The following is a 24,347-nucleotide window of genomic DNA, read 5'->3' as shown; positions in this document are numbered from 1 at the left end:
ATTTTCCAGTGCTTCCCAAAATTTCCTCCAGAAAGAGATTATGTCACATCTGACCCAGGTGCTTATGCAAAACAGTTTGTCTCAGCACGGTGAGTTCTGGGAGGGACCCTCACACTCAGGAGCTGATCATAGCAGTGAGGACAGTGTTGGGGGAAGAGAGCTTTTCCTTGGATTAACTCAAGGGACAGTCAAACACTTTGGTTTGGCTGGCTTGGCTCTATTTCCAAGCTAGACCTTCCTATTTCTCAAGTGGGAGTAGTGTCCCTGGACCTCTAAAACCTCCAGTATTTTTTCTTTTCCTGTCCTTTGATTAAGGACTTGTTTGTTGACACTTCAGTGGGTTGTGGCTCTGATGACAGCAGGCCTTGTGTCAACCAAGAACGAGCTGCTCACTGTTGATAGTTCCAGGCTTTGTCTCTGCTTCCTAGATGTGGTCAGATAGAGGTTCTAATGGTCTTTCAAGTTGTAAGTAGGGATAATTCTCAGTAGAAAAGTCAATTAAGTAGATTTTTGCATTTCTCCAACTGTTCCCTGTTCATATATGTGGACCAGTCAGAAGAACAATCACAAGGCTGTGCAGATTTCCAAGCTGATTTTAATAGTCTGCCTGAAAAAGCAGATGTGTAAGATAAAATAGAAGGTCCTATCTGCTCAGTAAATGTTTAAAAAGTTAGCTCTGGATGTACTTTAAGAAAATAAGTGACTGAACCTACCATGGTAGTGTTTCCAGTGAACAAAGTGTGGTGTAAAGTTCAGATTTATGTTTCTTATTATAGCTTAGAGGGTTTCATCTTAAAGGAGTTTTAATAGGTGCCAAATGCTCTTGATATCTGTCAAGGTCAATTATAGATGAGATTTTTTTCCCCCCTATGTTTGCATGGAGCAGGAAACATGAAGCATCTTATTGGAATTGTTCCTAGAAGGTTTGAACTTTGCAGATGTGTGAGGTTTTCATATATCGTGGTAAAATGCTAAATCTGAAGCTCAGCAAATTACTCTGCTGGCTGTTAACAGAAGATTCCAGCTATTGCTGGGTCGGCAGGAAAAGAGATGAGATTGAAAGATTTCCAGCTCTGCCAAATGGAGATGTCCTGGTGGGTAACTGGTCCCATCAGAAAGCTGTAGGAGCAGCAATGCTGGGGCCTTGCTGCGATCGTCTTGGCAGGCCTTATCCAGCCCCAGTGCTGCTGGAGCTCTGGGCTCTTTGGCTCTCTCAACCCTAACCCTAAGCGTAACCTTAACCCTAGCCCTAGCTCTTAATCCAGACCCAGTACCATGGCATTTCCAGCTTAGAAAGATGGAGGAGCAGCAGTGTTGGGGCTCTGCCAGGATGGCCTTGGCATGCCTTTTCCAGCCCCAGTGTTCCTGGAGCTCCAGGCTCTTTGGCTCTCTCGAGCATAACCCCAGCCCCTAACGGCAGCTTGGCACTGGGCCAGAGGTGCTCAGCACCATAAGTGGCACAAATTAAGAGGTGGGCAGTTGGCAGTGGTGGCACCTCTTAAGCCTTGGATCTTCAGATCCAGGGGTTTAGCTCGAGGTTCTATTACTCTCTCTTAGCACAAAGGAGAAATCCCCACCAGATAGATTCAAGAGGTGAAAATCACACTAAAGTTTACTGGCAAATATGTCAAAATCAAACAATCAAAAACCAGTGGTCTTTGACAAAGGATGAAATACAAAATTTAATTCAACATAAAACCACTTATCACAGCGTTACTTAGTGTTAATTTAGCATAAACTTAGCCCAACTGAGAAACTTACGGCAGCTCGGCTGTCTGGCTGCTGCCATCCCAAGGCCCCTTGGTCTGGCTTGAGGGCTTCAGCAAGTCAGAACTCAAGGGTAGAATGTGCTGCTCTGGTTTCCAGCTGTAAACACAGAGATCAGTATCATGTCACAACTAAGAACTGTTAAAGTTGGACGTACACTGTTTGTTATTACTTGGTTTTTTAAGCATAACTCTTCACTACCACAGAACACTGCAGCAGAAAGGATTCGTTCATTTGCAGATAAAGTGCTGAGTTACTTTGTGCTCTATTCTTTGTTTTCTTATCTTTTCTTGACAAATGTGGGTTTTAGGGCGTCTTTCTTTGATTGCTTTCCCTTTATTAACTTTATCCCTGCCTTTTTACACTTGGTTTTTGACATGTAAGCAGTACTCTTTACATAAATATATTTTTATAAGACTGATGCTGTAGTTGTCCCTAATCTTTGGCAAAACAGTCCATATATCTTGGGTGTCCAGCATACCTCCTTTTCCATATTTATATTTCCTGAAATTTAAAGTCAGGCTTTTTCTAAAACACTGTCAAGGGATTTTTTAAATATTAAACTGTTAAGGACATAGAGCACTGTTGTAAAATGATAAACAAATACAGTACTGCAGAAATATTAAAAAACATTGTGAAAAGTCTTTTCTATTGTCACTGCTCCCTTTACTCTCTGTTAAGCAGTCAGTATTAATCAAAGTTAAAAGTCTTAGTTCACCCTCAATATATTTTTTTTCAAGGAAACCATGTAACTCCTGCAATGACAAACATTGAGCATACCACTCAAAATTGAGAAAGAACAAAATACAGAAGTCTTATAATAAAAAAAGGGATGTTATCAAATGCGTTGCATTGGCAGAACTTTTGAACAGAGTTTTCTCAGACTGGCAAGTTACAACTTTACTCAAAAAAGACTGGTTTTCCCTCCAGCTTGTTTGACATTGGAGCAGGAAAAAATTGGAGGAGCTAATTCCACTAGTTCAGAAAGAGCTGAAACATTACCATAACCCATGGAGAACAAAGTAGTCCATGGCCTGACACTGGAGGTAGATGTGTGCTGGGGGTAGAATCTCAAGAAAACAATCCCCAACAGGGAGGCATCTTGGAGCTGGCACTGAGCATCCCAAACTGCACATCAGCATCCTGCAGGACCTGGCTCCTGAAAGAAAGAATGTGGGAAGGATGCAGTGGAGGATGCAGCAAGTAGAAGGTGCAGGAGGGATGTGGGTTTATTTGTGAGGTCCAAGAAGCCCTTGCAGGGAGGATGCTATTAAAGGCCAGGGAAAATAGTGCAAAACAGGGTGATCAACATGCCCATAAAGGACTACAGCAGCTCATGTATCCCTTCCAAGAGAAATAGGTGCTTACAACTTCATCACCAATTTTCTTTTTGCCTAGTTTAGTGCTTTCTCACACTTTCTCATTTAACCTAAAGCAAGGAAATTATAATGAAAGAAAATAATTCCGAATGAAACTGTTTTCATGTCGTCCTTCTACTTTATCACTTCACGCAAATATTTGAAGGCATAACTAGGTGCTAACCTTGAAAGTTTAATGTTAGGACTAACTTCTGCTCACTGTTCACCAAAACAGGGCCACTGTGTAACAGCAATAATGTAAGTCAGTGTCAACACGGGGTGCTGATATTTTAACAGAAAACTTGAGTTCATAATAAAGCCAAGTCAAGGTTTTTAGGGTGAGTTAAATTTACTGCAGCAGCGCCCTCAAGTGCTGTGACACTTCCCAGGCCCGATGGTGTCTGTCCCATGGGACACTGGGGTTCATGTACTGAGGCTTGATTGTTTAGCCCAGTAAGAGCATGTAAATTATCTTGGTGGAATTTTGATTGCTCACACAAGTCTGTGAGACTGTTTAAATTAATACCAGTGTGAAGGGAAGGGTGCTGGTTTGGGAGTTTCCCTTTTAATTGCTCTGTGGTAAGAAAGGTGCTCTCGGGACCAGTTTGGTTGGAAGTGATGGTGAAAGGAGACCTGAGCAGAGGAGCTTTGTTCAGACAGGTCAGCCATGGGCCAGGTCCTTCAGGATGCTGATCTGTAGTTTGGGATGCTTGGTGCCAGCAGAGCCCAGTGCACAGCTTTATCAACTGCTCTGCAGCTCCTGTGGCCTTTTCTTAGTTTAGGCTGCAGAGACAGAGAAGCAGAATCTTCTCTGGTGTGACTCATTACCTAAACAGAGAATTTAGGATTTAGGCAAGTATCCACTCTCCTTTGGTACTAAGGGAACTGTGCCTGATAGGCTGTGGATTTAACCAGCACACTACTGGTATATGGTGAAAACTGTATGGACAAAACTATGGCAGTGCAAAACAACTGTGGTCTGCTAGAGGTGTTGCACATCCTAAACATACATTATTATGGTTGTGCAAGGAGCCCATAGGCCCTGGACTCACTGGACTGTGGCTTTGCCAGCAGAATTCAAGCTCTCCTTGAGGCAGCTGCTGGAGGGAGCCCTGGCTGCACTCCCTCCTCAACTTGTGAGCAGTGAAGCCCCAGTGGCTCCCAGAATTGCAGCATCTCTCTCAGCTCTCTGACAAAGCTGTCTGTGTGATTTCCTCCGTTCTCTAGAATTCCCTTCTCTTGAGCTCTCCACCTCTTGTCTCCCAGCATGTCTGATCAAAGTAGGTCAAGTCAGCTTTGTTCAAAAGCAGAATTGCCAAGTGATGCCGCTGTGTCTGGAGAAGCAAATTCAGCCTAAGGGAATGATTCCATGGGGGTAATGCAATCACAGCACCTAATAATTACCTGTATCCACAAAATGAACATTTGAGGCATTGCTCAGAGCAGAAGGCATCACTTGCAACTCTCACTGTGTAAAAGTAATGCCCTTTCCTCCTAATTATTAAGGAGTATTTTTGTAAAGATACTTCAAAGTCTTTATTTCTAATTCCTAGCATATACTATTCAAATGCGTGTTCTGTAGTGTCCTTTTGTGTGGGTTTCTCTGGATCCAGAGGGAATAGCAATTGCAATAGTGATAGCAATCTGTGGAATGAGAAATTGCAACATTTGGGCCATACCCACTCCTTATATTTTAGTCTCGAATGAGTATTTCTAGAATAAAACAGGAAGAAAGTAAGAGGTCAGAGGGAAGAGAACTTAGAAATCATTCAATTGTTTGAGTTATGAGAAAAATGGTGACACATCTTTAAAATAAACAAATACAAAGGTCAGTGGCCAGAAATTCAGTAGCCTAGGGCTTTTTTGGCCACTTAAACAAGGAAGTTCTAAAGCCTTTGGCCCAAGTGCTTCTCTCTGCTGCACATGAGGAGTTTCGCACAGCTCCTTCCTTAGGTGACCTCGGGCTGGTTTTGATTTGCACACAGGAGAAAGGATGGCTTTTCTTTTGCTGGGAGTTTTATCACTCCGGAGCAGTGCTGTGAAGAGTTGGCCACTGGATTCAGTCCCTATTACAGCTCCCTATTACAGCTCCCTATTACCCCCTGCTGCAGGCTGGAGGAAGATGTACTAAAGGTACACCCCTCTCCAGGTGAGACATCCAGCAGGCTCCTTAGGTATTTTGGGCCAAAACACAGGGGCAGTGTGTGAAATACTGTATTTTAGATACATCACACCCCATATTACGGTATTGCAGAGACAACCTGCCTCGTCCCTTTGTTCTCTTTACACCTCTACCATTGCCCTCCAATAAAGGAGGGGGAAAAGAAAGAAAGGGAAAAAAGCCCCAAAAATGCAAAACCAGAACATGAGGAGAAAAAGGAAGTGACATTATTTGGCAAAGCTTCAAGGGGAACATGACCAGGGAGTTTGGTTTTGCTGACAGAAGAGGGGGCCAAAGCTGCAAGGACCGAGGGTGGGTTTCAGATTAAAAAAGAAAGAGGGTGACAATGGGAAGGAGCCAGGGAAGTGAAGGAGCAGAGTGAAGGGCTGAGCACTCTGGGTGCACGGGAGAAGCCTCTCCCAAGCAGTGTTGTGGGTGTGAGACTGGGGTCAGCCTGCCCACGGGAGCTGGAGCTGTGCCTGCCCAGCTTGGGCTACAGCTGCCACTGTCCTCTGGCTACAGTTTTGACATCTGCAATGAGTTATTATTTGCGGGGGGGGGGGGAAGTTTGTTGAGCTATACTTTGCTTTAATAATAATATCAATTTCTATAACGTTACTGCGCAGGCATTTATTCATAGCTTGGGTGAGGTTGTACTTTCTGTCTCTGTCTTGCTTCTGCTGCTGCAACCCAGGGCATAGCGCTTCCATGGCTAATTCAGGGCTTTTGGAGAGATTTTCACTCTCTGCCTGGCTGTAAAGTACCCCTGGCCCCTGGGCTGAACTCTCTCTCTTGCTCAGAAAAGTATTTTGCAGAGCAGACACAGCAAGACAGGTTTGTCCAGGGATGCTTCTGTCTTCCTGTGCCTCTGAATGCATGTTTGGCTGTCGTTCTGCAACAACGTGGTGATGGCTAAAAGGGAGGATAATCAGGATTTCTTGCAAACACAGAGTTACAACACTGATAGCAATGTGGCAGCAAAGTTTCCATTTCCCTGCTTAAAGCATCTGCTCCCAGAAAAGCATTTGCAGAACCACTGCTGCATTCTCCTATTAATGACTTTTCAGTGATTTTTGCTTCTAGCCTTTCTGAAAGCAGCCTGCAAATGGCACTTCATTGCTAATATCACATCATGGGAGATGGTTAGTCTGAACCCCTGCTTGTAGCAGGCATCTAAAAGCTAATGGAAATTGGTAAAAATCTGTATATTATAATAAAAAAAATTATAATGCATACATGGAGCACAGCTCCAAGACGTCTGACCAGCCTGCTGCATGTCTGGTTTGGTGATATGTAAAATTTTGGACAGGCAGAGGTACACATGGACACTTTTTGTTCCTGTATAAACAAAGCATGTGAGTGCATACGTGGTCGAGCTATGGAGGGAAAATACAGCCTGAAAACTCCTGTGAAGGCAGTACAGGAGGTGATGTGACTTCCCACTGAAAAGCCAATCAAGAAGAGTATCAGAAAAGCAACTGAAATGGGGCTATTAGGAGGAATAAATGTAGGTAATGATGTTGCCAACTGTTACAATCATTTTTTCTCTGGGTCTCACCATGGTTATTGCTTTTTTTCCCTCAGCTACAATCCGTGGAGCACTGGCACTGAACTTCTGCTGTCAGTCCAAACAAGCCACGTTTTCTAGCTCTTAAGAGTTCTGAGAAATATTTCAAGTGTTCCCAAAAGGCTCATAACTGGAAGGTGTATTTTTCCTTTAAAGTCTGAAAACTTTGGGAGGGTTTGATCCCTTATTTTAAGCGGCTGGGATTTGCACATTTGTGATAAATTTCACTAAAATATTGTGTGTGGGGTGGTGTCTGTTGCCACTCTTCAGTGATGTGTGAGCTACCATCATCCTCCTGAACTGGGATTCTTTGTTTTGGCAATGAGAAGAAAATGAGGAAACCTGTGCTTCCAAGAGAGGAAATTTTAAAACACACAAGCATGTCCATATGAGATGGGAGGTGGCATTAGTGTGGCACCTGGCTCTTCTAGGTGGGAAGGAGTGGCACCCGCTGAACTGGGCGCTGGGCTGTGCCCTTGGGACTCTGTTCGGTCACGCAGCTCCTTCTGCTGCACGTGCAGCCTGTGAGTCCTGCACATGCTAATGGGAATTTCTGACAACAAATTCAGAAGGTATTAGTGAAGGAATAAATCCCGCATTGTTAAAATCTCTTGGATGAATAATTACTGCAGATAACACGGAGTGTTTATGCCTTTGCCAGCTGTGGTGCCACTTCCTGACCAACTTCTAGAGCTGACTCCAGCATCACCTTCCAGCCCCTCTCCACATCCAGACCCAAAACCAACATCTAGACTTGTCTGGAATCAATCCAGGAGCTGCTTCCAGCATAAATTCTAGAACCACCTCTAAAGCCATGTCTAGAGTAATTTCCAGCTCTAAGGTGATTTATAGAAGAGCCTTTGAACTTGCCCCTGGGTCAGGGTCTGCAGTCGCTCCCAACACTCCTCTGGCGTGAGTTAATGTGTTGATCACACATGGAGCCAAGCTGGAGCTGCCTCTGGAGCCCCCCCTTTGCTGTCTGCCGGGTGAGGTCCTGCTGGGGCCCCCCGCCAGCCCCGACCACCTCTGCTTTGCCCCCTGCCTCCTCCCTGGGCGCTGGGCAGCAGGGCACGGGGGCCAGGAGGGCATGGGCCAGCCAGCATGGCTTACTGTAGCGTTTTTTTCTTGTTCTTGTTTTTTTTCCCCGTCACTTGTGCCGCTCTCCGCGGGAAGCAGCAGTCATTTCAATGTGCGCTTTGTGGAAGCAGAGCTGTCTGAGCCCTTTAAGCGGGAGATGAGCTCAGGTAGAAGGAACGCAGAGAGCTCCTTTCATCAGCCAGGGCCCCGCCGGCGGCTGCGGGGCATGTCCGGCCAGTTATAAATGGATCATGTGTTGCTATTTTTAGCCGAGAGAGGATTGTAAATATAAAAGGGTATAAAGTGCAAAACTTAGCAACAGTGGCGTTTGTTTGCTTTTTTCTTTTTTTTTTTTTCTTTTTCTTTTTCTTCCCTTTTCTTCCCCTCCCCGTTGGCAGGAATGTATTTGGAGAGGAATGAAGTTAGAGCAGGAGCTTTGCCCGTGGACTTTGCACTGCTTCTATAGACAGGGATATATAGATCTCTATCGCCAGGCGGGGGGGGGAACGGGCTCTTCTGGTGCTGTTTGAAGAGATCCAAAAGTGCAGCCTGAAATGAGATGGAAGCGCTGGGAGGGGGAGCGGGGGGACCCGGGGCGGGCTGGGGGGAGCGGGGCCGGCTTGGGGACAGAGTTCAGCAAATGGAAAACACTGACACGGGTAAAAATAGTAACAGCGGGGTTAAAAATAGCATCTGGTGAAATAAACGCGCAGTAACTCCTGAAACCCTCCTGGGAACTGCTCCCTCCCGATCCGCCCCTGCCCTGCGCCCCGCTGCGCTCCAGCCAGGAACCCCAAAGCAAACCCCCTCAGCAGCTTGAAACCATTAAAGCAGACCCTGCACTCTGCAGAGGACGGGCTTTGGAGACTTTTTAGACGATTTCAATGGATTGTTTTGTTTTCTTTTGTTATTTTGTTTGCTGAAACTTCTCGCCAGAGAAAGGGGGAACAAATCCCTCTTTTTCTGACACCCTCGTGCGGTCCTGGGACAGAGCAGTTAAAAGGTCCTTGGGGTTGTTTCTCTCTTTTTTTCCTTCCTTTTCACTTTTTTGGTGTGGTTTTTTCCCCTTTTTTCTTCCTTTTTTTTTTTTTTTTCTTCTCTGTTTACTGGTGGTGTTCTTGCTTTGGTGTTTAAGACCGTGTTGTCGCTTCTGGGAGCGCAGAGCTGTCGCCCTGCCCTGGCCCTGGGCCCCGGCAGCGCCAAAGCCGCGGGGCAGAAGGATCTGAACCCCTGCACTGAGCTCCCCACACATGACGAAGGTGCAGGCTGTTCTCCAGGCACGGCGGGGTGGCAGAGGGAGGGGACAGGAAAGGATGGAGAGACCTTGAGGAGCTTGTTCTGTGGAGCAAAGCCTTGGCTGGTCCCCTCTCTAGAGGTGTCGAGGGCTTGAGAGTGGGAAGGGGGGTCAGGGAGGAGCAGGCGCTCCTGGGGCAGGGGAGATGCTCAAGAGGGCTGGTAGAAATCTGCTTCGAGATCTTTTATAGCTCTGGCTGTAAATGTTGTGTAAATTTTGACTGGACCAGGTAACTGAGGCGGAAACAATTGTTGTGACAGAAAATGCAGACCTGGTTTCTGAAGCTGCCCCGCCACAGGACAGGGACAAACTGGAGGCCCTGCAGTTCAGAGGCAATTACATTTTTAATCAGATTTTTTTTCTTTCCCCCAACCAAGCAGCTGCAAATCTGCACGTGGCTTTTTGTCGCCCAGGTGGAAGGGGTGGGTGTCTCAGGGGTGCATTTTTAACACGTCCTCACGGGGTAGTTCTCTGCTCTGGCTGTGGGTGGAGGAGATGCCCCGGCAGGGCTGGACCAGCCTTTGTCTGTGGGATTCCAGGTGCTCCTCTGCTGAAAAACTGGGAAACCAAACGTGATAAATGTGATTACAGGAGTTTCTGTATATCGAGGCATTTCTGGAAGTGGTTTGCAATCGCAGGTTGATGTCTCCCTGTTTTCCCAGGTCTGGTGCAGCCCTCCAAGGTGGTGCCAGTGCTGGAGGTGAAGGGGAGGGCGTTTATCTGGCAAAACGACAAAGAAGGAGAATGTCCTTAATTGTATTTAGCAGGCTAAGCCCTGAGCATTTAATTACTTTTTTTTTTTTTTTTAAGGATTGGACATTCCACAGCTTGTTTCTCTAGATCATTTTAAATTAGTTTTGATGTTTAAATATATTTCATATGAAGCCTGTCTAAATCTTTTAACCAGTATATTTTGAAAGCACAAGTATGCTTTCCTTTGATAGAGTACCTAGAAAAACCCTTTTTGTATTTGAACAAAGCTGTTTTGTTTTTATATTAGGTTGTTCCAATCCTTCTAATTTGATCATTTCAAATTTGATTCAGCACACAAAAATGATGCAGAAACTCCTGTTATGAATCTAAACTGAATGTTCATTTTCTTATCAAAATATTATTATCAAAAAATATTAGTCATTCTTCTTGGCATAGTAAACAAAGAAACATGTGGATGTGTTAATTTATTCCAGACCCAGAAAAGAGGGATAGTTTATATAAGTAAAATAAATAATCCTTGACTATTTACTAATTGGATCACTTCAACAATAGTTGACTAATAGTCACATGTCTAAACTACATCTTGCCCGTTTCTATTCTTTAGGGAATTGAACACTTAGAGAGTGTTTGTTTGTTGTTGTTTTTTTCCAGGGATTGGAATTTTAAAATTGTTACCTTTTTACATACTTTATAGTTCTTGTCTTCCGTAACTTAGGAAGTCAGAACTAGGAGGAAAAAAGCTCAAATGCAGTTGAAATGAATCCCTTGGGAGTCTGCAAAGAAATTAAACCGAGATGGTAAATAGTGTGAAGGAATTTAAGATGAGTGAACACAAGATAGAGTTATTTTTCAAGTGTATTATTTAACTGCTTTGCATAGATAGAAAAGATTTGGATTCTCAGAAACAGTGATGTGTTGATGTGTCATTTATTGGTTTTGTGTCAATGGATTTTTGAATTATACACATCTAATTCCAAATTGCATTGGTGGCACAGGAGTGAAAGTAAAAAAACCTGATTTTTTTCCTCACTACTGTAGTATAAATGTGCCAGCCTATAGCATATGAAATTCCTGTATTTCTACATATGGCTCTGCTAAATTGTTACTTGTTCAGTTGTTAGCATTGCCTGTTGAGTTATTTTGCTCCTGTTTGTAACTGCTTTAACATTTTGTTACGTTTTTCCAACTTGGAGAACACAGGTGGCACGTTGGTAATTGATAACAGCCAGCCGAGATTAACTCCTGGGATTAGGTTGTTTTAGATAACAGAATTCCACATTTGTATTTTTTCACTTGCCTGAGCTTTAAAGAAATCAATCCTGTGATTGTTGCTTGTAAGTAATAAAACTTAACCCTCCTCCTGCCAATGGTTTGATGAGGATATTGTTTGTTCAGTGAGTACTTAAATGCTCATGGGTATTTTACTACCCTCTAAAATAATTTTTTGTATTTATATATATGCATCAGAATCTAGAGTGCATTGATAACTTAGCATTTTATTTGAAAGGGATAACTTTCGAATAACTGATATTATTGAAATATCAGATAATCTATTTATTTTAAAGAGAATATATTGGAGAGTTTTGAGAACAAGTGAAAAATTTGTAATTTTTTGACAACATAAAGAGAATATCTCTGGAAAGTCACAGCTAAGATCTTGTAGTCCTTGTTTGTTCAGAATGATTTTTACAGAACTAGAATTTTTGGATGCATGGTAGGGAATTCCATACTGTGCTCTAGAAACTAAACAGAAGAATTATATTTTGTTTGAAAAAAACAGACAGTAATTGCAAAGCCAAAAATCTAAAAATAAATTCTTCTTTTCCTGGTAAACTTTTCCTGTTGCATGTTTCACAGTGAGGGCATAAAGGAGGGGGGTTGAATCAACATTTTTGATACTTGGATTTTTCCTTGGAACCTACCTCCCCTTCCCTTACCCTAAATGCATTCAGTTTGAGGTAGCATAAATAAAATTTGTTAATTTTAAATATTGGATAATATTTTTCTTCCTCATTTTTACATAGATGAATCAGATGGATAGAGTTAATGGTTTTCAGAATTTTGATATAGTCTTTTTTAATTTGAGGTTGGTCCACTTTTTCATCTAAATAGTATTCTATTATTATCAGATTAATATACTTAATTTTATTAGCATTTCTACAAACTCCATGCTAAAAGACATGGAGATATATGAAACTGCTTTACATGTGTTTGAAGATTATTCTGTACTTTTATACTGGCTCAGTACCTTTGTCCTAAATGTGAACTGTAACCATAGTGTTAAACATGCAATTGTAATACCTAAATTTTAAGGAAAAGTAGGGAATTTGGTGGCAGCAACCATGGTTAGAAATTTGGGTATTTTAAATGATGGGAGAAAGTAATACCAAATATTGTTTTGTCACTCTGTAAAATTCTTAAATCTGGTGAAAATTAATTTTTTAGCATTTTTCTAGATACTGAAAAATGAGCACAAGGAAAACTAATATTCTGGGAAGGTGTAGCGTAGCATTTCGAAATAAATGAATGCAATTAGTGAGATACTAATTATGACATTTGTTATTGATCCTTAGTGGGTTTTTTCCTCTTAGGGAAAGCTGGTTAATTAAAACAATGAAAATGCTGAGTATCTTTGTTGAGAGAAAAAGAACCCAACTTACCTTGGCACAATTCAAATAGTAAAACCCACCAAAGTGTGTCTCAAAGGAGCAGCTCTGCCAGAGCTCGCAGGAGATCTGCTCCCACTTCCCCAGCTCCTGCACTTCTCCCTGTGTGCCACAGCAGGAGCAGACACTGAAATTGCTTCTTGTTTCAGGGGAGCACAGGAACATCGGGAGGCCCCTCTGGGTGGGGAAAGCTGGGACTCGTTTAGTGATGATTCTGATTCTCTGTAATTATTTGGCAATACTGGACCTGCTCAAGTCTAATCCCTTTTTCTTTATTTGATTGTATTTTAATCGTATTTTTTTGAGTGAGAGATGTAGGGAAAACGAAGCTTGGCAAAAAAACTCAGAGTATTGACTTGCTGTTTGCATATTTGGGAAGGATTCCCTTCGAAATACTTCTAAGGCTTTAGAAAACTGGAAAGGAAAAAAAACTTTTTACAGTAAAACCACTGATGTAATTACCATTTCTTAAAGTGATGCAACACTTTCAGTTACCTAAATAGATATTTCCATGCTAATAAAACCAAGGGAGACAACTGACCTGCAATTTTAATTTCTTCTGTCAGATTGTGCTGGTTCTGTTACTGTTTTGAGACAGAGTTTTCATTCTTGAAGTCTTTACTCTTGCTCATGAGCTTTGCAGCTTCATTCCTGCTGCACAGGCGATGAGGTCGAGGGAGAGATGCTGCTGGGTCTCCTTCACATGGACAGTCCCCCTGGAAACCTGCAGAATATGAAACGTGTGCCAAGAAGGTCAAAAGTCATGTGTGATTGATTTGCTTGATTTTTAACAATTGTGAGGAAAAATAAAATGTAGTCATGATTATGTAGTGATTAATAGCACTTACTCTGGATTTCTTCTTCTTATTTCCCCTCTGCAAATCCCTTGCAGTCAGAAACACAGGCAGGTATTCAGTGCATACTGCTGGTTTCCTAAAACATCCCCTCTCACAGATCTCTCCATTAGGCAGCAGAGAGCTGCCAAAGCAGGATCCTGCCGAGTATCAAAGGGCATCCCCTGCAAGGAAACGCAGCTTCTCCCAGCACTTTGACAGAGCAGCTGTCTGGCATAACCAGAGCTGCAGCTGGATAGTCCCAGCCCTGCTCATCCTGCTGTTTTTTGTTAGGAGTTTATAAATACACACTGCTGCTCGTGCAGTTAGGGTCAGGATTTTGTGGGCTGTTTGGGTCCAAAGGGCTCTGTGTGTTCCCAGACCCACACAAGAACCACTCCCAGCCAGGAGTCTCCAGCTGCCGGCAGCGGCTCCGCTATGGTCCTGGTGCAGCTTCCTATGCTCTCCATACATTCAAACCAATAGAATATTCCCAACAAACTACTGGCAGCTGCCACCAGTGGTTCAGGAGCGCGGTTCTTCACCCTCCATCCAGGGCTCTGCAGCAATGTGTTTGCTCAGATGCTCTCCCATAGCCGAGGGAGACGTCTGTTAGTGCTCATCCTAAAAACAGCCACTCCTGGGGGCTCATGGATCACACAGGAGTGTTAAAGCTTGGGATCCCTTGACCCTACCTGGGGGTCTCAAGTGGAGCTCCTCAGCCCAGGGAGCTTCCCACTGTATTGCCATACAGTGCAAGCCCAGAGGTTGATGCTGCTGCTCACACCTCAGCTTTGGGCACGGAAGTATTGGATGTACAAACGCAACTCTGGATGGAAGGGTTGGAAAAATGGAGTAGTTTAATTGAAACAGGTTTAGTCAAGCTGGCAAGTGAGCCCAGTACAGAAATAATGGGGCTTCTCGCAATGCAGCATCACCCCAGACCACTCAGGGAGAGAGCCCAGGCAAAGCGGGAGGCAGGGTCTGCACGGTTCCGCTCCCGCTCGTGCCTGGGGAGCTGGTGCAGCAGCAGCAGGTCAGCTTTCCCATATATGGGAAAACCCTGCTCTAATTTTTAAAGCTGTGTGTTGTGGCAGTGCTGAATATGGGAATTTTATAAGCAAAGCTGAATGCTTGTTATGTTCATCTGGACGCCAGCATCTGGCAAGCTGTCATTGCGGTTGCCAACGTGTGCTTGCAGTCTTTGTGAAAGCAGGTTCCCAGTGTTTTCCCACCTCTTTAGGATTTTCTAGTAGCTGTGTGAACAAGGGATACAGGGGAAGGCACGATGGTGAGATGCTCTAGGAAAGCAAATGACCAGAGGGCCTCATACACGGGACATTTTGCATCAGTAGTTTGGTGAGAGAGCCAGGAGAGGATAAGGATGAGCATGGCAGCAGTAAATGTGCTGGTTCAGGGGCCTTATTTGTTAATACATATTATTTTGGTATTATTTGGATTAACACTGAGCTCATCCCTTTACTAATCTGAGTGCTTTACTCTTCTCCAAGCTGTTGCTGGCTGCCCATACAGAGAATAGACAAGCAGCCTGTCATTTCTGTAATTCTCATAATCTAATTACTGCCTGCCAGAGCAGCAAGGAACTTTTGCTAAAAATCCATGATGTACTTACTGCCTTGATGCAGATGTCTGATCTGGAGTAAAGATCAGCCAAAAATGTCCTGAGGGCTCCTAAGCATACCAGGAGGCTGAGATGCCTCTGGGACTGTGACCAGGGTTGAATTTTTCTCTTGGTTGCAGTTCACCTATGTGTGAGAATCTTAACTACAGCAATTAAAGGGTGAGGAAAATGGGAAGGACACAACCATGTCACCTCTAGGACAAAGTAGCTGTTTATGAACAAGGTTCCTGCCCTGGCAGCCTGGACAGGACAGGCCGAGCTTCCCTCCAGGCACTACTTAGCATTTTGGGTGCTCTAAATGCACTCATTTGGGGTTTTATGTTTGTTTGCTTCTAAGGTAAAAATAGAACATTAATTGTTATTTGTAAAGGGCTGGATTCTCACTACTGACCAGCCCAAGTCAAGTTAATTCATACAGTAGTTACTTCACTCAGAATACAGGGTGCAGTTTGCTGCCATTGCCCTGCTGACCAGTGCTTTTGAGCCAGCAATGTTCAAAAGTGCCTGGTGGTGCTGTTTGTGGCTCCTCTGGTGTTTATCCCTTGATTTGGGGTGGCAGTGAAAACTCTCCTTTGATGCCAGCCTGCCTGCTCCAGTAGCAGAAGTGCCAGCCATGAGCAGGATGTGAATCTAGAAACTTTTTAATGAACTTATTTAAAACCAGCCATTTTGCAGCTGTTCCAAAAACCCAGAAATGAACCCACCCTGGCCATTCTTGGCGGGCTCTGGTTATTCCCAGCACATGCCCTGTTTTAGGGGCAGCACCTGTGGGAATTTGCCATTTTCTCAGTAGCTGGAGAGGAAAACATTGCAGGTACTCCCTGGCTGGAAAAGAGGGATGCAGCAAGCAGCAGCTAGTTGCAAAATAGCCGCTTTAAAGCAGAAGCTGCCTCGCTCTGCCAAAGCTGAAGGGCCAGCCCCGGAATGGAATGCTTATAAAAATAAGATGGTAACCATGCAGCAGAGACGGAGAGAGACCAGGAAGTTTCAGTGTTACATACAACATGATACTCTGCTTGGAAAAATATTGTCACAATTGTAGAGATACGGGCACGGATCCATAGTTGAAAGGCATAACCCAGTACCTATCATTAGGGTGATTTCAATCTCTCATTTCCAATTTTGTCTGTGTAAGAAAACTCTTTTTGGCTTGGAAGTTCTCATGTGAAATGTGTAGCCAAAGGAGATGTGTCTGGGGAAAAGTTTGGAGTAATTGGTTAAGGCTGGTTTTGAATTAGAGAGGGGGGAAAATTTGTCTTATACCATTTCAAAACATAACAGTATATTGATTTATTTAGAAATTTACAGGATGATGGATTTATTTTAGCTTAACCATGTTGATATTTATGTGATGGCTTGGATTTTCAACAAAGTGAAAGAAAGTGCTTCTTTCATGCAACCTGATGAGGAAATAAAAACATGACAGCGATCTTTGAAAACATGAACGTTGCAGCTTCTCAGTCATACTGAATAACAGTGGGATATCTTGGTTTTCAATACTAGGGAAATCTTGCAGTCTGTACAATGAAGGTTTTCCTCTGTTTTTTAATAGTGGAATCTGATTTCTGTCATCTTGAAGACAGGCTATTCCTTGAGTTTTAATTACATCCAGAGAGAGAAGTTTCTGCTGGGACAGGGACTGATGAGATGCAAGAACTAATGTAAACTCTCTGACTTCATTCTCCTTCAGCAGGAGCCTCAGGGATGCTTCCAAGAAACCAATGTGGGGCACCGGAGAAGGGGACAAACCTGATCAGAGTATGCTGGGTTTACACTTCTATTTGTGCTCTCTCATCTGGGAAGATGTAAAGTTCTAGCACTCCTCCAGGTTCAAAAATTGTTTAAGAACATGTAGTCAGAGTGCTAGAGAGGGGGTGTACTACAATTCCTTACAAATTTGGGAAAAAAATGCTAAAGCACTACTTACGTACTCTCTCTGTCTTGTGCTCCCCCCCCTCATGGGGCGCATAGACACTGAATTTTCATCATTACCCATTAAAGGCTACTTCAATAACAAAAAAATCACTTTCTTGCTTTGTATCAAAGATGTCATTGCTGAAAAGTGAGTAGGGTGCTTTCTTTTGAGCTGTCAGTTTACAGGCGAGCTGTGCCTTCTTCTGGGATCCTGGCAAGGAATTAAGAAATTACAGATTATTTTTCCAACAATCCATTTACTTTTCTCACTGTTTTGCTCTTATCACAGTAGGGACAGAGTGGTTCACCTCTGGCGTATTTAGTTTCAGGGCAGACAGTTTGTGTGGAGGTGGGGGGTATTCCTCATGCATTTTCCTGCATTTTATGCTTTGTTTTGAACCTTCAGCCCCCAAATTTCAGTGGAGCAGATGGACCTGAGGTGAAATCACCCCACGGGCTCTGGTTATTTGCATTGTGTCAGGGTTTATCAGTGTCTGTAAAAAATACATTTCCAGCTCTGCGTGGGGTTCTGTGTGTGTTATACTGGAGGTTTTGCAAATCCTACCAGGGCTGGGAAGCACTGAGAGGACACCCAGGCCTTGACTGCATTATTTGGGTCCAGCCCTCCTCTTTTGCAGCCCTGATGTTTGATAAGTGTATTGCTTTATATCACCAGACCCTGCTCTGGTTCTGTGCAAAGATTTTCCACTCCTGCTCTCGTCTATCTTTAATAGATAATGCTTTGCGAGCATTTTATTTATTACAAAGACCTTGGCTGACATGATTCATCTTGGCAAGCAGTGAAAAAAAAAAAAAAAAAAAAAAATATATGTATTTTTATGTCACCTTTATGAGGTCTACAAAGAGTGGGCACTCAAATGTGGTACTTCTGTCAGAGATGTTAGTGTTTACTTTACAAGCAAGACAAAACTCTTAAGAACCAGCAAAAACTAGGTCTAACTAAAATAGCTTAAGTAAACAAAGATGTTTCTCTTCTGCGAGGAGGTAGATGTGTCTGTGTAAGGACGTGGTCCCTATGGAGTCTGCTCTACCACAGAGTATAAATAAAAGAAAAAAAATCTACAGTGGAAAATAAGTAAAAATAAAAAATCAGGAGGTTTGTTGCTCTTGCTTTTGGAGTGTCTCATCATCAGGTCACGGTTGGTTGGTGTGTGCTGAACACTGCTTCCCCAACTGCATGTTCCTCACTGCATCTTCCTGAGGGACAACAGCAGATTCCTCCTCTGCATGTGGGGCCAAAGAATTTCAGTTTTCCCCCAAAATGAGGTGGGGGCACGTATAATTTCATGACAGGAGCAGGTTCTGTGTAGCAGTGTGCTGAATGTCCCCCTGCCCCACTAAATCTCTGCCTGGACTGAACCAAGGGGCTATCTCAGCCTTTTTTATTGATGTAGTTGAAGACAGGTGACCTTTGTTATTTAGCAGCTTTATTGTCCTCTGCTCCACCTCGAGTATCATCTGGATTTCCAGGAAGTAGATGAAAACATTTTGTAGCCTGCAGGACGGAGGTCATCTTACAGAGGCATTCTATGAAGTTTCTTTCCTGAGGAAAGGTTTTTTTCTTGTTAAGAAGCTTGTAGCTCTATTTAAACTTTTTTTTTTTGTAGTCCATAAAGGCAGGAGAAAGATGCTGTAGACTGGCTGCACAGCCTGCTTTGTATTGCTTGAAAACAAATTGTTTCCCTTGACCTTGGTGGGAGTTGGGATGAAGTCGCAGCAAAGGAATATAGCTTAAAATACAGGGTAGAGGGTTATGCCTGCCCCCTTCTAAATCTGTGATAACCACTAAGCTTAAGTAACTTCCTAAAAGGTGTTTTATAAGGAGCCTGAACAGTGGCAAGGACTGGTATTTTAATTTTAATAGATTAGGATCGTTTGTCTAGGCAGAAAATTTAATTAATTCCTGCATCAAGCTTTAGTTTTGGCTTATAAGACCTAATGCCTTTAAAAAACTCCAGTCTCGATTTAGAAGCTGTAAGATGTAATATAAATACTTTGAAATGCAGGCACCAACATAAATTTATTTTTAAAAAGTAACAGAAAAATGTAATCTTTGTGATACTATCAGCATGCCAGATATCATATCACCTGAAACTTCTTGGGAGGTTTTCTTACAGCTCTGTTAGCTCAGACCCTGCGTGGATCAACTTTTACACATTTTTCAAGTCAGCAAGGCTGCAAACAAGGATTTAGAGACTGTAAAGCAGTAAAATTGCAAAGGAGAGACAGTGGCGTTGGAGAAAAGGGACTCTGATATTTAGTTTCTTTTTCTTGGCATTATTTAGACTCCCAAATGACAACGTTTCTAGTTTTCTAGCACAAAGGAGGCTTCATGCTGTTCAGGATCTGCTGTAAAGTTCTAGTACAAATCATTCTGTATCCCAAACAATTTATCTAGTTCAATGATATTTTTATTTCACAGCTACAGTTTATAGGCCCTAGTCTAATAGCTGGTATTTTTGGAAACCTCCCGTTTATCTAACAATAAGAGCCAGGATGGAATATCAGTTTCCACTTAGATTTTCCTGAATTCTCTCCCATGAAATCAATAACATTATTTTTTTAAATTAAGCTTTCTTTTGCTTTTAAGGAGAAAGGCTAAAAAGGAAAAAAAATTAAATTCTGTTTTAAACAAATACCAAGGCATTAAAAAAAAAAAAGAAAAATGGCATTAATTTCAGATAAGTTAAATAATCAGGGTGGGTTTTGTTACAACATTTACATCATAAAACGTGATTTTAATCGAAGGAATGTTACTGATTTACAGCATGCACTGTGGGTGCTAGAAGTACATGTGAGCAGGCCATTGTAACTTTAGTTTGTGTACATCAGTCTCACGTCTTAAATCCAAACTGTTGGGAGAGGGGCCGGGAGGCTGGAGAGGGAGAATCACATCAGAAAACTTTTTGACAAACTGACCTCCAGAAAATAACAAAGCACTGCCTCCCGGTTTTCCATTAGTCCCAACTACCTGAAAGGAGCTTTCTGCAGATGTATAATCATTGCAGTAGCACTTTCATTTCTGTCACAGAGGTCTAAATAAATGAATTGGCCATCTGCAATTAATTCACATTGTACAAATAGTTTGAAGACTGAGTCGTCTGTCTTCCGAACAGAGCGATCTATTTTTAGCTTCTCAAGCAAGCCTGTTTTGTGTTCTTTGTAGAGTCAGCGACATTCTTTCAATTTTTCAGCTTAATTAACACAAAAGAAATTGTAATCTGAGAAGGCAGCAGAAACAAGAACCCCCTGAAAACCATGAATTTGCAAGAAAGACGACAGCTTTGCAAAAGATAGATGGCAAAAAAAGAAAGAAAAAAAGTTCAGCGCAGTTTGTGGTTTTGGGGCTGGACACTGTATAGGCTAAGTTGTACACAGTTTGTTGATTTACAGTGAACACTCACAGGTTTTGCAATTAATTTTGGATTCTTTATTCTGAAAATGATAAGGGCCACAGAAAGAATGGTTTCACATGAGATAACAACTAAAACAGAATAATACTTGTGAATAAAGCAGATTTCTGTAGAATTTCTTACACAGGTCTGGTCTGGGTGTGAACCTTGGTGTGTGTTCCCTGGATGGTTGAGGGGACACTGAATCCACTGTGGATGGACTCTGTGTGCTCACAGTTGTAGGTAAATAATTATTCCAAGCTTAGATATATTCATATACATGTAATTTTTATTAGAATCTTCTCCTGACTAATGTAAAAATACCCCCTGCATCACAAGATGTATTCTGCACTGCTTGAGTTAGAAAATTTGTAGTGATCATTTGAGAGAAGGAAGGCACAGCTCGCTGCTCACAGGGATTTGAGTTAAAATGCTAGTGCTAGGTACAAAAAAAGGGAAGGAAAAAGTGGAAAACTCAGAACACCAACAGCAATCAGTGAATGTTCAGGAGTACTTTGAAATAACGAGATTTCTGTGCCTGCTGGCAAGTGCTTTTTTGTTTAAATATAATATCCATAATATAAATATACAGTATTAGTGTTTTTTGCTAATTTTAATTTGCTGTGCATTAGTACTATGCATGCATAGCATGTGAGCTTCCCAATTAAATCTTTCTAAGCGTCCGTTTGTGGGTGCTTGTCTGAAATACGCAAACAAAAGGAGGAACAATCCTAACATTCAGCCTCCCCTCTCTGAATTCAGGGAAAGAGCTTGAAAGGCTGAAGTACAACTCCAAAAACCTGGTGGCTGCTGCAGCACAGGGAGTGGGGACATGAATTCCTGCATCAACTGGTGCATCCATAGCCTTGTGTCCCGGAGTCACGCGTGCCCTCTTTTAAAAGTAAAATGTTGTATATCTTTTTTAGAATTATCCAAAAATCCAGCAAAGTTCCTAATGAGAGCCTACTGTTGTAGGTGTGGCAAACAGGTTCACCTCAGGGGTTCAGCTGGATGCCCTTGTTGAGATATACCTGCATCTGTACCTTTTGAAATCTGGTCTCCATGTGCTTTGGGAAACTATTCCCCAGACATCCTGAATATCAGCTTTTATCTGGTTCCTTCCCAAAACTGTGTCTGTAGAAGTTATATCCCACATCACCAAAAAAAAAAAAAAAAAGGCAGAAAAATGGTTTTTTTAATAAGCTGAATTTAGTTCCCAGAACTGTAAGTACCTTTGAGTGTATCAAGTTAAAGCAGAAGCCGTGACTGGGCTCCGATTAAAATATGATTAGTTCTTCAGTTGTTGCAGAACTGGGCTCCTGCAGGATGCCACCAACCTCTCTAGCTCTAACCAGTTCTGCAATACTCGAGCCTTTCCTCCCAAATTAAGTGCTGGGGGAGATTCCTTTCACTGCTGAGGGTTTGGAAGACTGTATCCTTGTTTTTCCTTTTCTGCAGAAACGTGCTCTATTTCCCCTCTGTAAATGAAAAGTGCTGTTAGTGGGGAGGAGGAGGAACATCCATGTTCTTAGAAACAAATAAGAGTTACAGAGCTGTTGCAAAGCCTCTGTGGAGGATTAAGGAGGTGTGTGACTGGAAGCGATGCTGAAAATAAATGGGAATGGTGAGCAGTGGTGGGACATTGGTTTGCTCACCTGGAAACTCGGAAAACCCGAATAAAGTAACTCATGTCATTAAAAGCTGCCTCACTCACTGTCACTGATCTTCCCAGTGCCAGATTTGATACACAGCTCTAACTACAGGTCGTACAAAAGCTGTTTATCAACGCTGGAAGTTGGTGATGAATATTAAACACTACCAAAAAATCAGTTTGCATCCCTTTGCATGAATTTGGGCTGCAAATTTTTGCACACAAAGCTGAAGGAAGTAGAGGAAAATGTCAGTATCATCTTTTTCAGTGTCTGTAACAGGCACATGTAATCAATGATCTGGGGCTTAATTATTATTTGAGTTTTAGTTGTAGGAGTTTTCCATTCTGAGCAATATGCAGACATGCCTTTTATGTTTAAGTGCTAAATGCACACATACTAATGTGTTTGAAAGTCTTCACTACTTCTGATTTTTTTTTTTGTTAAGGATTTGTGGGTATTCATTAAACAATTTCAGTACATTAAAAACAGTAAGATAGGTTTCTGTGATCTTTGTACCCTTAAATTTTTGGATCTTTGTTGAAGGAAAAGTAAGTTAAGTACAGCAACGAAACAGGAAGTATGTCCTAAAGTATGTTTGTTTTAAGTGCTGTAAGAAAGTCTATTTAAAGATCCTTCTGTAAGGATGTAAATTCTAAAATACCTATTTTGTGTAAGAGTTGTAAAATATGTGAGGTAGTCAATCATGCCTTTGGCTTTTATACCCAGCTGGGTTACTTGCCAACATAAACAAAGACTTGAAGACTTATTTTTCAGAAGTTTCAGACAGAATCCAGTGAACCTTTCCTTAATCCATAATATCCTACACATTAATTATTTCTAAAAGTATTCAACCAAGACTGTAATTTCAAAAAGCAGCATGAAGGTATCTTCCACTTCATCCATTTTATTCTCATATGATCCTCAAATAAGTAAAATATTTCCTTTTCTTTTTTTTTAAACACAAGACACAATCTGTTGATCATTTCTTTAGAAGGTCTGCACCCAGTGTTTTCTGTTGAGTCATAAGTTATGTCTGTAGACCACTGCATTGTTAAATAACAGTAAATATTCTTTGCTGCTGAATCACCCGTGGGAAGGACAGACACAGCACCCGGGCTGCAGGCACTGAAGCCGAGGGACAGAGCGCTCCATGTTGTTAGGGTTTCCAGAGAATTCTTTAGATAATTGGCTGTCCACAGTCCTCCATACTCTTAGCCCTGACAACAGCCTCCTCAACAGAATGAAGAGGAGTTTATGCTCACATGGCTGTGATCAGCTGGGCTAACCTTGCACAAGGAGTTCTGCAACAGGCTCCTTGCAGCGACTGCCGCTCCGGTAGCGGTGTCAAGGACCGTGTGACAGGAACATTGCAACCAGCGACAGCCTTGAGCCGGCCCTCTTCCCACGAGGAATGCCCAGAAACCAAAGCTAGATAGTGTTATCCCATCCATTTGTGTTCTTTACTCCCTACTCTTGGTCTTGCCTGCACTCCTGAGGGGCTCTGGCAGGAGGTTCTTAGCTCCTTGCAAGCCACACAAGAGGTCTGTGGATAATATTGGGGAGAGGTTTCCCTGCTTGGCATTTTTGGGTTTCATACATGTAACAACGTGAATTTTCACAATACAGTAATTCCTTCTGCTGAGGAGAACTCTGATTCCTCACCACCTCTTGCCGTGTTGCTGCAGAGCCCAGCAGGCAGCAGAGGGAGCACCACAGTCCCTTTTCCAGAGCCATGGGATAGCAGCACTGATTGTGTGTAAAACAGCAACGAGAAATGGAAGAAAGAAAGAGAAGAGTGAAAGACATCTTGGTTAGCAGCATACTGGAAGTAGATGAAAGGGCTGGAGGGAACAGGGTTAAATGTCTGATTATTAGGGAACGAGGAGCTAAATATGGCATCTTAATATGGCATGTGGCAAGAGGCCAGATCTGTTAGTTTGTAGATCTTAACCTGCTTCCAGTATTTGGTTTTGAGCAGGACTAAAAAACAGGAGGGGAGGGTTTTTTGGGTTCTGGTTTCGACAGCGATGGAATCTCCTGAAGAGCAATTTTAGTGCCGTGGCATCCAGCCCCAAATTTTTGTCTTGTGAGACCTTAGGATCCAAGCCACAACTCTCTACAGAATAATGTGAGTGCAGCTACAAAATGTAGTTAGGAGATCGTGGCTCTCTGGAAATGAAATGTGTCATTGACAACTGATGTTCATATCAAGAAGAGTGAGAATTTAGCTTCTACTCCTGATTTAAAATGGGTAGCATCTCCAAGGTGTCATCTTCTCATGCTCTGCAT

The 24,347-nt window shown here is 42.5% G+C and overlaps 1 protein-coding gene and 1 long non-coding RNA gene across 3 annotated transcripts in view; one reads left to right on the top strand and one right to left on the bottom strand.

Moving 5' to 3' along the window:
* The window catches only part of GNAS (GNAS complex locus), a 135,957-nt gene that overhangs the window by 13,392 nt on the left and 98,218 nt on the right, over window positions 1-24,347 (top strand). The window lies entirely within an intron of this gene.
* On the bottom strand, window positions 8,856-13,608 carry LOC125334577. Of its 2 annotated transcripts, XR_007207174.1 has the most exons (4): window positions 13,453-13,608; window positions 13,146-13,328; window positions 10,626-10,711; window positions 8,856-9,944 (listed from the first exon to the last, which is right to left on the bottom strand). It is a non-coding gene; the product is annotated as an uncharacterized LOC125334577 (long non-coding RNA). The 2 variants fall into 2 exon arrangements; XR_007207173.1 differs by lacking the exons at window positions 13,146-13,328; window positions 13,453-13,608 and adding an exon at window positions 12,599-12,719.

Source organism: Corvus hawaiiensis, chromosome 17, assembly GCF_020740725.1.
Source record: "Corvus hawaiiensis isolate bCorHaw1 chromosome 17, bCorHaw1.pri.cur, whole genome shotgun sequence".
NCBI classification, from domain to species: Eukaryota; Metazoa; Chordata; class Aves; order Passeriformes; family Corvidae; genus Corvus; species Corvus hawaiiensis.
The sequence above is the reverse complement of the archived record's forward strand: the minus strand, read 5'-3'. Positions and strand labels throughout refer to the sequence as shown.